The following is an 18,418-nucleotide window of genomic DNA, read 5'->3' on the forward strand; positions in this document are numbered from 1 at the left end:
TCCTGCAAAGCTTCAGATGAACGAGGAAAGAGAGGAAGATATTTATATTTATGGAGACCTGTCCTAACAGCCAGGAACCACGCTGAGACAAGGAACAGGTCTCTAGTGTTTTATTGCAGCTACGTAACAGGAAAATCCTAACAAACTGAAGAAGCGTGGGAAAAACCCAGACATATAAAGCCCAAAGGTTAAGGTGGGCCTGATCTGTGTCTCTTGGAATGGCTACCTAATTCCTCAGTACTACGCATGAGCTTTACAGCCTGGATGGGAGCCCCCTGCTCGCCATCCTCACTCATGACATCACCTCGTTTGAATGTTACCAATATGTATTAGGTTATAAAGGCTTAGGGCTGACCTGTTATTCATTACAGATCCAAATTACCACAAATTCCAAAGTAGTTGGAATATCTCCTAAGTGCATTCTTGCTTAGGATGAGGCAGAGCAATACAGCGTAGGTGCAGACTTATTGCAGCTAGATTAAGCAAATATGATGCTTACTACTGAGCATAAGTTAATTTAGGCACAATCACAGGCATATATCACTGTAACAAGCTTGGGAAGAGCAGAATTCTGTATCTCTAGAGGGCATAGGTAAACAATCTGAATATTAAAAATAAGACATCTTACAGTGTAATGAGAACACTTTTTAAAATTATAGAATCTGATGTTGTTTTGAAATAGTCTATCATTATTCCATCTGAAAATTATTTTGTCACTATCATTCTTTCTATTGTTTTCCATAGAGAAGATTAGATAATGATCTAAAATTGGCTAGATTCTTCTTGAACAAGTAATTTAAAAAAATCAGAAGGCAAATAATTACCTCTTTAAAATTATAGTTTCTCAACTTGCAAGTACAGCAGGCATTCATCTGGCCATCACTGCAAGCAGTTTCATTTTATGGACAAGCATACAACTTCCTGGGGTAACCTTCAGAATCCACCTCCTTAAACAGGCTGTGCCAAAGTGATACAAATAATTAAAACCACTGACAAGTGAGAGAGACTACGACTTCTGACATTTTGTGGACAAACTCTGCACGATGGCATCCATCAGAACGAAGTGGTATGATGTCACAAGCAAAGAACCATGTGAAAGTGTCTTTGTGGGATTTAGTTCTTTGATCTTTTGATGGATCATATTTGGAAGCCAAAGGCATTTTGCCAATGGGAAAAGCCTGCAGGACAGAATCGTGCTGAAGCAAAAATGGTAGGAAGAATCTTTTCTTTCTTGCACTGCTGCCAACTCAGAAGCCTGTAAGTTGGCTTTCTGACATGTCCAGGCAGGTTCAGTTTTCGCCATTGATGTTTGAGTCATCTCCATCTCTTTTATTACACCGAAGTTCTTGGTAAACTATGAGCCACCTGGGCTCTAACTAAATGAGATGAGCAGATGCAAGATGTCATCTGGCTTATTTTTCATATTCCAACAGAGCACAGATAGAACAAACAACATAATCAAGACTAGCACTGCTTCTCAGAACATTCTGGAATTGAAAGCTGCCTATTAAGACAGTACACACTTCAAAAATGATTCAGAAGTGCTTTAGAACCATTTTTTTCAAGTTCATACAGAAGCCTGAGAAAAGTCAAGCAGTGTTAATGAATGCAGAGAGGTGCTGTAGTCTCACTCACAGCTGATACTTTGACTTAGTGAATTTTATCCCTGTGGTGATAACATTAATGTTATTATTTCTGTACATGTCAGCTCTTCAGATACCTGAAAGAGAACTCTACTTTGTAATTCCCACATTCTTTATCACCTGTTGACATCTAGTGGTTAAATAAAGAAATTAAGTGGCTCTTTTAAGATTGGCTTTGTGCATTTGCCAACCTATGGCTTGTTTTAGCTGTAATTTGCTGAATAAGCCAAAGATTTACACATTGCCCTAAGTGACTGTTTCTCAAAGTGTGGGTCACACCCCCAGGTGAGACAAAGGATGAGAGTGGCCCCTATCTTAGAGGCGCTTTTGGAGCAGGAATTATGATGGAGGAAGAAAAGAAAGAAGATGGGAGAGAGAACGGTAACAGAAACTTACAGTGTGCAAGTGATTTGCAAGCTGCAGCATTTTAAGAGCAGTAAAAGAGAAACTGATTTAAAAGAGAAACTGGCTGCCTTTAAAATGAAATACAGATTTCAGGAATTATGCAAAAGTAAAAAATTCTCATTAAAATATAGTTTTTTAAATTGATTGGGGCTTTTTTTTTTTTGCTTTTTCTGGTGAAAATGTTTTATTTCATAAAGTTGTACAATTCTGTTTTATTCAATATACAGATTACAGATAATTTAATTATTACAAATGGCACATTTCTTGCCTAATCTTAACTCAAATAAAATAATTATTTTAGTCATACGGGGAGGGGTGTACACAAATTCATGTTATCATTTTAGGGGTATCACACTGTTTGAAAACCATTGCATTAAGCCATAAACCAAACTATATTTTAGCTTAGTACATAATGTACAAACTCAGCCTATGAATGAAACTACATATTAAGAAGCAGAAAGGATTTCTAACACAATGGCTAGGTTCCCACATTGTGACTAACCAACATGCAGTTTGTTTCACTTCAACATATGGCCAGCTATTATGTCTTTATTCAGCAAAAACACTGTTCAGACAATCCATGGTACACTCATATAATAACATTACTGCAAGGATGGAGAGGTACTGCAGCAAAAAAAAAAAAACCACTCAAAAGGGAGTACTTAAATCTACCCCTTCCTAAGAAAAGACAGGTTCTTAAAAGTGTCTTCTAGTGTCATCCCTGTGCTGATGTAATAGTAAAGAGGACAAGTTTTATGTCACCAAGAATGCCTGGGAGTCCCTAGTGGAAAAATGGTGAAAGTGTAGAAAGGCTCAGCATGCAAATAAAGGACCGAACATCTCCATCTAGCAATCATTTTTAGGGGTCTTCCTTATAGCCAATGTGCATTTCTTCAGTCAGCAGAAAAGCATATCAGCTCCCCTGTATACCTATCCTGCCTCAAGAGCAACACTGATTCTGTCCTTACAGTTTTAATGCAGAACAGTTGAAGAACAGCAATTGATGGATTCTTGCTGGGTTTTTCCTCCCACTTAGTGTTGCCTACCAACAGGAAAGAATAATAATAGTCCTTAATCTGTGGTGGATGGGACTGAGTAGCTGTGGGTAGGCACCTGGGACAGAGTCTTTAGCCACCCTTCAAGTTACCCAAATTGCAGGTCAGTAGTGCTGGTGCCCTCTCACTTAAACTATTTCTGAATATTGGTCTAGCATGCACGATGGCTCAGTGGTTAAGACGCTAGGCTTGTTGATTGGAAGGTTGCAAGTTCTGCAGTTCAAGACCCTAGCCCTGTGTGATGGAGTGAGCTCCTGCACTCACCCCAGCTCTTGCCAACCTAGCAATTCGAAAGCATGTAAATGCAAGTAGATAAATAGGTACCACCTCGGTGGGATGGTAACAGCATTCCGTGCCTGTTATGCCAGCCACATGACCGTGGAAGTGTCTTTGGACAGCGCTGGCTCTTCGGCTAAGAAAAGGAGATGAGCACCGCCCCTAGAGTCAGACACGACTGTGCAGGGGAAACCTTTACCTTTACCTTTACCCTTCTGGAAGAGCATCCAACTCATATCCAGAAATAATTTGACAGGTTGGAGGTGGTGCCTGTTAGGTTATTTTTTAATATCAGTTTATCACTCATAAAATCCATGTTCAGAAATAGCCCAGGTAATTATTTGGAAGCATGGGGAAAGGATTGCAAGAATAATCAGAGGCACTCATCCCATTTGACCTCACATTTTTAGGCTGCACCTGTCACTCTGGCTAAAAGGGGAAACTGAGTTCTTACCAATTTCACACAGCTTTCATAGATAACAAATAAGTGCTGCAAGGGCAGTGAGTAGCCACGGCCCACAGTACCTAGGAATAGCTCACAGGATACACTGGCTGAATCAGACAAAAAGTGCCCCTTCCCCCTGACTTCCAGGGAAGAATGGTGAGCTGAAGATGACAGCAGTGGAAGGAAGAGCCAGAAAATAGACCAGCTCTTCATTATTCCTCTCCGGACAAGAAGAGGACTTGAGATCACCCACAAGTGTTCCAGACAGTTGCTCCTTGTGAGGAGACTGCAAGACAGCAGACTCCAGCTGGTTTAGAGCTCTGGGAAATGAGGTAATAGCTATCTTTTTGCTCAGATGTGAGAATCCAGCCAGCCTCTGACTCAGAAAACAAAATGCTTTCTGAGTCAGAGAAATAAATAGAAACTTACTGGGCTGAAACTGGGAAAGTGAAACTCAAAGATGAGTCAGCAGTGCGGGAAGAGTCACAGGCGCTGATTGGCCAATCTTCAGAGGAGGATTTGAATCCTCCAATCAGTGCGCACCAACGACGGGCAGAAAAGCGCACGAAGAAGGCAGCCCGATTGGCTGCAGAAGGGAATAGGCACGCAAAGGATTGACATAAAAGGCAGACGTGCAAAGAGCAAGCTGCCAGAGACAACCAATCCTACAGGCCTGCAGCTTCCACAGAAGAGTCCTTATCAGTGTCAGAGACAGTGTCTGTTACTGAAGAGGAATCAGCACCAGTGTTCTCCACTGAAGAGGACTTGAATCCTGCATCTGCTGCTACCAAAGATCTTCCCTTTGCTGAGCCCAGCAATCAGTCTCGTGTCCAGTCTCAGACATCTGCAGTCACCTTGTGCACCATGCTTCCCGTCCCATTTTGAGGTTCCAGCCATGTCCAGAGTCTCCAGTCCAGCCTTGTCATGCCTCAAGTCCTCAGCCTTGCCCTGAGTCTTTGGTGCAGCCTTGCAACATTTCTCAATTGCAGCTTAGTTCCAGGTCTACAGTACAGATTCAGGGTGCCCCTGACCTCCAATCTTGCCGTGGATCTTCAGTCCAGTTTATCCACGCTCCGTGCTTGACCTTGTTCAGGAGTTTCACACCTATCTAGTTGTGAACCAGATTTGCAACCTTGTCTAGAATCTGTGGTCCAGTCCTGCCATGCCTCAAGCTTCTTGCCTAGTTCAGAACCTCCAGCCAAGTCCAGCCTTGCTCCGAGTTCTCAGTCTTGCTCCAAGTTCCTAGTCCAGAGTATTCAGCCTAGTCCAGAGCCTCCAGCCAAGTCTAGCCTTGCTTCGAGTTCTCAGCTTTGTTCCAAGTATCCAGTTCCAAGTATCCAGACCAACCCGAGTCATTGAGTCCAGTCCAGTCTAGAACCCCAACGTATGCAGAGTTCCATCCAGCCTCGCCCAGCATTCCGGTGCCAGCCTAGTTTGAGTGGTATTCCAGTTCGAGGACATTTGACTTCAGTTCCACTAGGGTCTTGTGCTCCAGCTTCTCTCAGTCATCCAGCCTCCGTTAGAGAATTCTTCTCCCCCACCTTGCTGCTGTCTCCTCCTGCAATCTTGCCAGTTTCCTTGTTGCTGCCCAGTTGGTCCTGACTGAAGCTAGTTCTTTCTTGATTCTAAGGACTTATTTATTGTAAATAGTTATTTAATAAAGAATATTTTTGATATTTAATCTGCCTCGCCACCTCTAAGTCTGATCAGGACATCAGACCACAGCCGGTGCTTTCAAAAGAACACTGGGTTCACATACTTCCTTTTCTAATCACTTTCAGAAATTGCTTGCTAATTGCTTTTCAGCTATGAGGAACCTTTGGAGCAACAAGTTTTACAGCACCAGGTGAGTTTCCTTCAATCCTTAGTGAAAGAAGTTTTAAATACAAGTTTAAGGACTTAAAAAAAATCTTTTGGAATAAACAGCAAAAGGGTGATTAGAACTTTGATTTTGGAAAGTTACAAATGGATTAAGGTTCCAGATGGATTTGAAATAAGATTTTGGAATTAATTATAAGAATCCTTTCTGTGGGAAAATGCTTTTGTTTTTAATTCTCTTTTAAAAAATGATAGGATGAGATTTTGAAGGTTGGACACTAGAAGGAACCAGAAGGAACTAAAGATTACAATTAAAGGAATACACACACACACACACACACACTGTATATGCATTAGATAAATATATATATAGAATTGTAACTGTTTGCTGTAATGACATACTATATTTCATATTTTTATTTTTTCTGTTATATTTTTCTCAGTTTTTTTAAACACCTGTTAGGTATTTCTTTTTTTTTATGATGTGTGTATCTTTGTGTATTGTTTCTTTTTTTCTTTTTCTATTATTATTTTTAAAAAGCAATAAAAAGACAAATAAATAAATAAAAGTACAATTAAAGGAGAAGAACACTTAAATTTGACTTACTAATACAGAATGAAGCAACACATTTTAACACTGGATGTACTGAAGGATATTTTTGAACAAGGGGCCCAGAAGTTAATTTTAAGAGTGTCTGCTTCTAAAGACAGACTGTGTTTCAAAGGTGTTATGAAAGAGGAACAAGTTTTACCAGACAAGAATGAGACTGATCTGACAGTGAATTTAAAAATGACAGGTTATAAGAATGATATGGAAAAAGATGCTGCACTGGGCATACAAAAGAAGCCCATCCTTTTGGAAATGATGATTAGTGAGCCCTGTTGATATGTTGGTTTATGGATTTATTTTTTGTTGACATATATTTTTATTTGTAAAATTGTTGGGGTGGGTATTTGATGTATGCCACCCCAGTCACAACTAAGCGAAAATTATACACTATTTTATATATATAATTATTATGTATAATAAATGGCATACATACATGGCAAAAAAAAATACATAAATGAGGGAAAAAGCAAATAGATTAATTTGCATACCTTGATAGAATGATGGGAAAATTAGTGGAGAAATGTTGAGATGTGCAAATGTCTATAAAACTTACTGGGTACTATGTGGTCTGTTGCAAGGAATGTTTGTCAAAAGATGCAAAAATAGCTATCTGTGAAGGTACTTCTGCCCACTTTGTTATATCAAAGCGAGAGGAGGTTAAATTAGGAGAAATTTAGAAGTAAATTGAATGGAGTGGGAATGGGTTACTAGAAGAGATACGGTCAAGAATGAATGAATGATGAATGTGGTCTGTTACACAAAAGGAAGCAACCAGTATGAAAGACATTCACTCAGGTTGTTGTTGTTTATTCGTTTAGTCGCTTCTGACTCTTCGTGACTTCATGGACCAGCCCACGCCAGAGCTTCCTGTCGGTCATCACCACCCCCAGCTCCCCCAGGGACAAGTCCGTCACCGCTAGAATATCATCCATCCACCTTGCCCTTGGTCGGCCCCTCTTCCTTTTGCCTTCCACTCTCCCTAGCATCAGCATCTTCTCCAGGGTGTCCTGTCTTCTCATTGTGTGGCCAAACTATTTCAGTTTTGCATTCACTCAGGTGGTTTGTTCATATAGAAAGAATAGTTATGAAATTGCAAAACAAATACTGTATATAGCGATAGCTATAGCTACAGTATATAGAATGGATCAGGAGGAAGACCAAAGAAGCTGTGGTTGGATGGAATTGATGAAGTCCTCAAAAAGAGATGAGAAGTTTAAAAAACAAAAAGTGCCACGCATGGAAGTGATGGAAACAACCATAATTTCCAAGGACACAAAGTGGAGAGACACAACAAATGGCCATGGGGTATACAAAGTTTATCTGTATTTCCTTTTCTTTTAACTTACAGCTTTCATTTCTTTTGCATATTATTCCTTATTACTTATATGCATTTTGCATAGCATTGGTTACCTAAAAAGGGAATTGTATGACAAAAATAGGTATTTTTGTCATTATTAATAGCAGTATTAATAGTAAAATCATTGCAATCATTGCAATGAAACAAGATTATATTCAACTGTGTAAGCCTGTAGATCCAGTAAGTACCAGATTCTCCACCACCATCTTCCTAGCTCTAATAAGGAAGTGTAAAGCCCTCTTAACTACTAGGTATTAAATCCTGGTTTGGGGAAACAAAATGGTAAAAACTAATAAACACAACTGGGTTTTTTTTCTAATCTAACATCTGTTTGCAAAACATGACTTCAGTATGAGTTTTTACCTGTTCTCTATTATTTCATGAAAGTAATTAGTCTTTATTTGGTCTAGGCTAGAGTCTATGTTTCTTGATGGAGTCCAAAAGAACAAAACTATCTCCATACAATATTCACTTTTTCTCTGTCAGTACTGAATTCACATGTTGGGTGACATCTTTGTCTTTTTAATATCAACCCAGAATTTTATTTTCCATATTTATTTTCATAATTAGCTAAGTATTCATTACTGTCTTCAGCAAAGGATCGTTACCTTGTCGTGGTGCTGGAGCTTGAGCACCTCAATGATGCCATGAGCTAAACCATGAAGGGCCACCCAAGACGGGAAGGTCATGACAGAGAGGTCAGACTAAATGCGACCCCTGGGGAAGGTAATGGCAACCCACCCCAGTATTCTTGCCGTGAAAACTAAATGGATCAGTACAACCAGAGATATGTTGGTATCCCATCGGAAGATGAGACCCCCAGGTCGGAATATGGTCAAAATGCTACTGGGGAGGAACAGAGGATGAGTTCAACTAGCCCCAGATGTGATGACGCAGCTAGCTCAAAGCCGAAAGGACGGCTAGCGGCCGACAGTGCTGGTGGTGAACGGTGAATCCGATGTTCTAAGGATCAACACACCATTGGAACCTGGAATGTAAGATCTATGAGCCAGGGCAAATTGGATGTGGTTATTGGTGAGATGTCAAGATTAAAGGTAGACATTTTGGGCATCAGTGAACTGAAATGGACTGGAATGGGCCACTTCACATCAAATGACCACCAGATCTACTACTGTGGACAAGAGGACCACAGAAGAAATGGAGTAGCCTTCATAATTAATAGTAAAGTGGCTAAAGCAGTGCTTGGATACAACCCAAAAAATGACAGAATGATCTCAATTCGAATTCAGGGCAAGCCATCTAACATCACAGTGATCCAAATATACGCCCCAACCACAGATGCTGAAGAAGCTGAAGTAGAGCAGTTCTATGAGGATCTGCAGCACCTACTGGACAACACGCCTAAAAGAGATGTTATTTTCATCACGGGAGACTGGAATGCTAAGGTGGGCAGTCAAATGACACCTGGAATTACAGGTAAGCATGGCCTGGGAGAACAAAACGAAGCAGGACATAGGCTGATAGAATTTTGCCAAGACAACTCACTCTGCATAACAAACACTCTCTTCCAACAACCTAAGAGACGGCTTTATACATGGACTTCACCAGATGGACAACACCGAAATCAGATTGACTACATCCTTTGCAGCCAAAGGTGGCAGTCATCTATACAGTCGGTAAAAACAAGACCTGGAGCTGACTGTAGTTCAGATCACGAACTTCTTCTTGCACAATTTAGGATCAGACTAAAGAGATTAGGGAAGACCCACAGATCAGCTAGATATGAGCTCACTAATATCCCTCAGGAATATGCAGTGGAGGTAAAGAATTGATTTAAGGGACTGGACTTAGTAGATAGGGTCCCGGAAGAACTCTGGACAGAAGTTGGCAGCATTGTTCAGGAGGCGGCAACAAAATACATCCCAAAGAAAGAGAAAACCAAGAAGGCAAAGTGGCTGTCTGCTGAGACACTAGAAGTAGTCCAAGAAAGAAAGAAAGCAAAAGGCAACAGTGATAGGGGGAGATATGCCCAATTAAATGCAAAATTCCAGAGGTTAGCCAGAAGGGATAAGGAATTATTTTTAAACAAGCAATGCGTGGAAGTGGAAGAAGACAATAGAATAGGAAGGACAAGAGACCTCTTCCAGAAAATTAGAAACATTGGAGGTAAATTCCAGGCAAAAATGGGTATGATCAAAAACAAAGATGGCAAGGACCTAACAGAAGAAGAAGAGATCAAGAAAAGGTGGCAAGAATATACGGAAGATCTGTATAGGAAGGATAACAATATCGGGGATAGCTTTGACTGTGTGGTCAGTGAGCTAGAGCCAGACATCCTGAAGAGTGAGGTTGAATGGGCCTTAAGAAGCATTGCTAATAACAAGGCAGCAGATGACGGCATCCCAGCTGAACTGTTCAAAATCTTGCGAGATGATGCTGTCAAGGTAATGCATGCTATATGCCAGCAAATTTGGAAAACACAGGAATGGCCATCAGATTGGAAAAAATCAACTTACATCCCCATACCAAAAAAGGGAAACGCTAAAGAATGTTCAAACTATCGAACAGTGGCACTCATTTCACATCCCAGTAAGGTAATGCTCAAGATCCTGCAAGGTAGACTTCAGCAATTCATGGAGCGAGAATTGCCAGAGGTACAAGCTGGGTTTAGAAAAGGCAGAGGAACTAGGGACCAAATTGCCAATATCCGCTGGATAATGGAAAAAGCCAGGGAGTTTCAGAAAAACATCTATTTCTGTTTTATTGACTATTCTAAAGCCTTTGACTGTGTGGACCAAAACAAATTGTGGCAAGTTCTTAGCGGTATGGGGATACCAAGTCATCTTGTCTGCCTCCTGAGGAATCTGTATAACGACCAAGTAGCAACAGTAAGAACAGACCATGGAACAACGGACTGGTTTAAGATTGGGAAAGGAGTACAGCAGAGCTGTATACTCTCACCCTACCTATTCAACTTGTACGCAGAACACATCATGCAACATGCTGGGCTTGAGGAATCCAAGGCTGGAGTTAAAATCTCTGGAAGAAACATTAACATCTCAGATATGCAGATGATACCACTTTGATGGCTGAAAGCGAAGAGGAACTGAGGAGTCTTATGATGAAGGTGAAAGAAGAAAGTGCAAAAGCTGGCTTGCAACTAAACCTCAAAAAAACCAAGATTATGGCAACCAGCTTGATTGATAACTGGCAAATAGAGGGAGAAAATGTAGAAGCAGTGAAAGACTTTGTATTTCTAGGGGCGAAGATTACTGCAGATGCTGACTGCAGTCAGGAAATCAGAAGACGCTTCATCCTTGGGAGAAGAGCAATGACAAATCTCGATAAAATAGTTAAGAGCAGAGACATCACACTGACAACAAAGGTCTGCATTGTTAAAGCAATGGTGTTCTCTGTAGTAACATATGGCTGCGAGAGCTGGACCATAAGGAAGGCTGAGAGAAGGAAGATCGATGCTTTTGAACTGTGGTGTTGGAGGAAAATTCTGAGAATGCCTTGGACTGCCAGAATATCAAACCAGTCCATCCTCCAGGAAATAAAGCCAGACTGCTCACTTGAGGGAATGATATTAAAGGCAAAACTGAAATACTTTGGCCACACAATGAGAAGACAGGACACCCTGGAGAAGATGCTGATGCTAGGGAGAGTGGAGGGCAAAAGGAAGAGGGGCCGACCAAGGGCAAGGTGGATGGATGATATTCTAGAGGTGACAGACTCATCCCTGGGGGAGCTGGGGGTGTTGACGACTGACAGGAAGCTCTGGCGTGGGCTGGTCCATGAAGTCACGAAGAGTCGGAAGCGACTGAATGAATAAACAACAACAAAATTCTTTACTGTCAGCTTACAAAGTGGTGTTTCTTGCATATCTCAAATTGTTAGAATTTCAACTTCCAGTTTTGATTGCAGCTGTCAGCTCTTCCAATTCTATAACTGTATAATTTATTTGGTATGCATATAAACAGTTATGAGGACAACATGTGTCCTTTTCTTACCCCCTTCCCTATGCTGAACAGCTATTTCTCCGAACTTGTTATAGTAGCTTCTTGTTCATTTGAAACAATCCTCAGAAAATAGCCAGATGGCATAGCACACCTATTAGGTAAAGGTAAAGGTTTCCCTTGACATTAAGTCCAGTTGTGTCCGACTCTAGGGGGTGGTGCTCATTCATCTCCATTTCAAAGCCGAAGGGCCAGCGTTTGTCCGTAGACACTTCCGTGGTCATGACTAAATGGAACGCCGTTACCTGCCCGCCAAAGCAGTACCTATGCATCTACTCACATTTGCATGTTTTCGAACTGCTAGGTTGGCAGGAGCTGGGACTAGCAACGGGAGCTCACCCCGTCATGCGGATTTGAACTGCCGACCTTCCGATCAGCAAGCTCAGCAGCTCAGCGGTTTAACCCTCAGTGCCACCGCATCCCTAGCACACCTATTAGCTGTAATATATTCCACATTCTGGCAACTTTCATACAATCAAAGTTCTTCTCGTAGTGAGTAAAGCGAAAATAAAACCTCTTTTGGTATGTACTCACTTTCGTGTTGATCTTCCCTCTCCTTGTTTGGCACTATACTCCTTTGTAAGCTCTTAAGCAAATTTTGTTTGTGTGAGGAATTAGTGCAATGGTTAGTGCATTATTTGCATTGTCCTTCAGTATAGATATATATACTGATCTTTTCTAATTCTGAAGCCATATGTTCTACATTTACTGACATACAGCTGCTAGCATCTTAACTTCCCTTGCTGCTTTAAACAGTTCACAGGGTATTTTATCTGCACCTGGTGCTTTCCTATTTGACCATTAGTTTATTGCCTCTCATATCTCACTTTCTAGCAGAATCATCCCTGAATATTTCTCTCTACAATTTTTTTGTCAATTTAAAATCCTGTTTTTACTCACTAGTTTTTCCATAGCAGTCAAATTGTGAAAAATCTTGTGATTTTTCTCCTGTCCTAAAAAAACAGAAACCCCCCTCCTTTTCTTGTTATTTTCCCCTAGCTATTGACACTCTTGGCTGATCACTACTGCTGTGTTCAGCCATTGTACATTCTTTCTCTTGTCCAAATCTTTCTTCCTCTCTTATTCATAGCTGATCGTGATAGCTTGTTCTGAAAGCCACTTGAATCTTTTACTCTTTGAAATTTTGGGAAAAACTTTTTGCTTCAGTCCTCTCAATATCTCTTACCTCATCTGATAGTTCCTTAGACTGTCCTTCAGGTTAAATATTTCTGGCATAGCTATTCTCTTTAATGTTTTAAGTATAACCTATGTATTCAAAATCAATATCATGCATGCAGTGTTCTACATTCTGAAAATGTCCTGATTGACTGGATTACACATCTCCATCTTCTATCAAGTAATCAATTTAATTCTGATGTTTTCCCTTTGGTGACATCAAGATAGCCTTGTTAATGTTGCTTGAAGTGTTGGCAACAAAGGAAGAATTCAGTTTGAAAAACTATTAACCTATCTCCTGCATTATTGTGCATACTCAATCTAAATCTTTCTGTAATTCCAGATTCCTCCATTTCTCCAAATTTTCTATTCCAATCTCCCATGAACCTTTTCTAGGTATTTAGCACATCTTGCAATTTGCCCTATAGTTCCTCAGTATATTCCATCCACTGTGTCTGTAGTAAGTGCATTTATTTATAATAATTTATATTATACTGCTGATGTTTACTGGATATCCTCAACTTCTAATAGAAGTGATCCTGTCATGTACTGTATTAGCATGTATTTAGCAATGTCCTTTGTGAGCAGAATTGCCACCCCATCCCTTCAGATGACCTCTTGACCTGTCTAGACTATCATGTCATCATCTGATTTAAAGTGGCCCTTGCTGCTTCATTTAAGTTCACTCATTCCTAAAATGTCCAATATAGTATATTCCACTCTGGTAATTTCTAGTTTTTCTTGGTTTATGCTTCCTCACATTCTACACTCTGATGTGTGTGTGTATATATATATACAGTGTATGTATGTATGTATGTGTGTATGTGTGTGTATATATATATATATATATATTCATATTCATATTCATATTCATAAAACAAAGAACTCTTCTTTCAGTGCCCAGACTTCCTTACACCTTTGGTCTGGCCTTGTAATCACCTGCTGGTGAAGGAACTGCCACAAAATTCCAATGCTCTGGGTGGTCTGACTCAGAGATCAGTGAGACATCTCAGTCAGAAGAAAATGATGGCAAATCCTTTCTGTATTATTGCTGAGGAAACGTCCTGGATGAGTCCATGAAGTCACAAGGAATTGAGATCAACTTGGAGCACATTTTAGTTTCCCCCCCTTGTTCCTTTCATAATCATCACCTCCCCCCACCTATTCTATAAATATATTTCTCTCCAGGCTTCCAACCAGGTACAGGAAAGGAGAGCAGAGCTCCACTCTTTCACTGAGTGGGAGAGAGGAGGCATATTTGGCAATTCCAATTTTCCACAACCCAAAATAGCACCAGGTTGGATGCAGCCATCCCACTCTTCATCACTGAAAATAATTATTTCTTGATTATTGGTCAGTTCCTCTGTACTGGAGATCAGCCAGATCTGGACAACACAGTTCGCCAGAGCATTGCAACAAATGTCAGAGATGCAAGACAAGGGCAGTAATATGGAAAGCCATTTTAATGATCATTTTGTTTTTTGCAGAGACAATGCTTTAAACCAATGGTGGGATGGGGGAGATGGCCCAAGAGAGGGTTACTAGGCCAAAGATAGCCAGCAAGTTTCACAACTGAGTAAGAATTCGGTGTGGAGGCACCTGCGGGCGGAGTGGCAGATTGCAAGACCTTTGGTGCGCTTTGGCTCTCGAGGCCGTTCTGCTTTCTTCCGGAACAAATTTTTATTATTCGGTTGTGGCTTGGGCTTATTGTGGACTTTTTGTGATAGTATTGTTTAAAATTAGTAATTCCTTTTTAGTATTATTAGTAAGGTAAAGGTAAAGGTTTCCCTTGACATAAAGTCCAGTCGAATCCGACTCTAGGGGGCGGTGCTCATCTCCGTTTCTAAGCCATGGAGCCGGCGTTGTCATAGACACTTCCGGGTCATGTGGCCAGCATGACGACTCGGAACGCCGTTACCTTCCCGCCGAAGCGGTACCTATTGATCTACTCACATTTGCATGTTTTCGAACTGCTAGGTTGGCAGGAGCTGGGACTAGCAATGGGAGCTCACCCCGCCGCGCGGTTTCGAACCGCCGACCTTCCGATCGACAGCTCAGCGGTTTAACCCGCAGCGCCACCGCGTCCCTAGTATTATTAGTATTCTCATGTAATATTTTAATGTTTGATTTTAACTTAATATTAGAATTTTAGTCTCACAGACTGACTCTGTCACTTCAACCATTACAACAAAGTTCATAAGAAATAAATGAAATTTGGTATGATGGATCTAATGCAATTCAAGGCAGTTAACCTACACACATACACAAAAACTGGTAACCTGGAATCTAACCTCTGACGGAACATGAGACCAGAAAGAGAGAAGCTGGCAGACCAGAAGAGGCTGATTAGAAAAACACCTGATACCAAGTCTACTGCCAGCTGTTCCTCAGGGAACATTTCTGCTCTCCTTAGCATTCTCTTTCCCAGAGCTTAGTAGCAGCCCCATGAAGCCTCGGCTAGTTCGATTACAATAGAACTTGCCTGGCAGGCGTCCAAACACCATTCCCGCAAGCTCTTCACACACGCACACACACTCACACACACCAGCGGTTGTGGCCGAAGAATCCCAAGTGAAAAAGGTCCACGTCCACCAGGCAGTAGACAGGCGCGCCAAGCTTCCCTCGGGGCTCCTGCTCTTCGCTCGCTCTTTCCCCGACCTGCCCAGCGCCCCACTCGCGCTACACGGCGGTGCCACCAGCGTCCTGCCCACCGTCCCACTCGCGCGTTCCATCCTCTGCGCTCCCGCCGCCCGCAGTTTCGGTGGAGGAGCATCCAGAGTCCTCCGTAGCCTCTGCTGTGGCAAGTGCCACTCCGCCTCCGCTCCAGCGACGCCGGACGCGCCGGCTCCTCCTGCTTCTGCCGCTTGTGCTGGTGGACCAGAAGGGGACCTTTCTAGGACCTCGCCGCTCCCGAAAGCGCACCCGCCGTCTGCCCCTCTCCCCGGGCGGCAGCCACGGAGCGCCTCCCCGAAGAGACAACCACCTGCTGGCCAGAACCTGAAACGCCACCTGCTCCCCTTGGACTCTACTCTTTGTGGGTGGCGCCGATGGGGTGCCCCCCTTCGGGGCTTCTGCAGGAGCAGCGGCACAAGACCTCGAGAACAGCCCGTCTCGGGCCCTGGAGCTCTCCGCAAGGTCGGGAGGCGTGTGTCCTGAGGCCGGCTTTGCGGAGGACGCTCTCCCGGGCTGGTGGAATCGCGCGGGCCGCGGGGAAGCCCCACGAGCCTTCCACAGGTCTGCCGCCGCCTCCTGCACGGCGACAAGGGCTTTTCTGCCTCGCTCCCGGACGGCGACGGTACTCAGCTCTGCTGGCCCCTACCGCCTGCCGCCGGTGCCCCGTCGGCTGCTTTGGTAGGGCGAGAGCAGCTCGTTCGCGGGCGTGGCGGGCGTGACCTGGAGTTCGGAGCCTTTGGTGTCGGGAGCGAGCATCAGGGCAGTCCCAGTGTGGAGGCACCTGCGGGCGGAGTGGCAGATTGCAAGACCTTTGGCGCGCTTTGGCTCTCGAGGCCGTTCTGCTTCCTTCCGGAACAAATTTTTATTATTCGGTTGTGGCTTGGGCTTATGGTGGACTTTTTGTGATAGTATTGTTTAAAATTAGTAATCCTTTTTTAGTATTATTAGGATTCTCATGTAATATTTTAATGTTTGATTTTAATTTAATATTAAAATTTTAATTCCTTTAATTCTTCTTGTTATCTTCATTCATTAATAAAGTTACTTAACCAGGATCAGACTTTTTTTTTCTGGCTTACAGGTTTCCTTGCCAACCTGAAAAGTGGGTTCTGACCTACTAAGAGGGTGGTTGGTTGCAAAACCTAGAGCATTGTAGATATGCATCCCTTAGGCCTTTCCACACTGCTCAGTGCTGTCAACCTGTGCTTGAACTGGCAGAAACACATTCCAGCCTGAAATTTGCTGCCCCCAGTCCTGATTCCTGTTGTACCTCGATACTGTCTGTTCTCACAGCACTTACTGATGGGGATGCAGCACATTTGGTTGCCCTCTAGCTTTTCTGTCCTTCCTTTTCTGCACATCATCAGTCTGGGGAAAATACTTCCATCAATCCCTGCACTGCAGCAGGAATGGGGGGTGGGGTCTGGTTACAGAACTACACCCAATCACCTGTGCCCCTCCTTCTACATCCCAGTCTGCTATAACCCAAGCTGAAGAGTTGATCACACTCTCTCTTCCTTCCTTGTTAGAGGGAGCACATTACAGATTCTTCCATGCTCTGTTGTGGAGGCCATTGGGTGAGGGAGGCCATCTGAGATGCCACTATCTCCCTATTGCCAAATCAGTTAAGAGCTGTAGAGGAAAATCATTTAGAGTTCCTCCTGCTGACTAGTCTATGCTATTCCACAGTTCTAACAGCTCACCAGCACAGCACACAAACAGTCAAGCATGCAAACATCTCCCTTTTGATTCTTGATGGCCCTGTTTTGGCTATGCTGTTGCTTTGCATGCTTGGACTCCCTTTAGTATGAAACAGAAAAAGAATAATGAAAATAGACACATTCCCAGTTCTTTCACTTCTTTGAGAACCTTTGAGTAACAGGAAGATAGTCAAGTTTCATGTTTGCCTGGAAGCCCCAGTACAACTGAGGTCCTTCAAACCCTATCCCCCCAATCCAATTCAGATATCCCTAATAGAAGCAGCTACACCCACACTATTGAGGGCTATCCATCAGTCACAAGAGGTATCAAGCTCCCCAGTCTCAGATGCAGCCCCCCATTTGGGCTCATGCCCTTCTCAGGCCACTCTTGGTCAAAAGTAAACCTCTGGTTCCACTTTGCCTATTTCAGCTGAAGAGTCCACAAGCAAAACAAATAAATTATTAGGCATTACATTTGACTCTAGTGTTTATAGCTGCCAATTCAGCAGATCTTCTCTCTCTTCAATTAATTCCACCTTCCCCTGATGGTTTAGTCAGGTCATTGATTGATGTTCCTAATGCTGACTGATTCTTCCATGATCATAATTTAATCACTATCTTTTCCTGGAACACTGCTGGCAGAAAAGTCAAGAACCTAGATGCCTTCTTCCTGGATTTTATTACTATTTTGATATTATTTTTTCCAAGAAATCTGGGCTGTGGCCAATTTATTTATACCTGGATATGTCCCTTATACTCTTTGAGCATGATCCAGTACAACTCATGGAAGACCTTTAGGAGGAATCCATATGATGGATTCCTCTGAATTCAACATTCCCATGACTACAGTATGGTAGAGCAATTCATTAGCATTGCTTTAGCCCTTCACCTCCAATGCAGGCCTTGCAATACTAACACTTTACTTTCCTCCTCAGTGAATGCCACTGAGCAGTTGCACTTATAAATACCTCAGAGTGCTGTTCCAAGCCTCATTATCTGGGAGAAAACTTTTATATATATCTAACAAGTGTTGCTCAGTGTTGCTCCTCAGCTATTGTGAGATTTCTCTAGTTAATAGGAGCTCACTTTATCCTTGCAGCTTGCAAGGTTTTTGTAGCCAGGGTCATTTTCCAGTTCCTCTATGATCTCCAAGTCCTAGACATCTTTGAACCCATTCAGTCTAAGTTCAGTCCCAAGATGCATTAAGAATGTGCATTTTGTTTAGATATGGGCTTGAGAATGCTAGAGCTTGGTGTTATCTTTTTAACCTTGGGTGAAGT

This window comes from Candoia aspera, chromosome 4 (genome assembly GCF_035149785.1).
Source record: "Candoia aspera isolate rCanAsp1 chromosome 4, rCanAsp1.hap2, whole genome shotgun sequence".
NCBI classification, from domain to species: Eukaryota; Metazoa; Chordata; class Lepidosauria; order Squamata; family Boidae; genus Candoia; species Candoia aspera.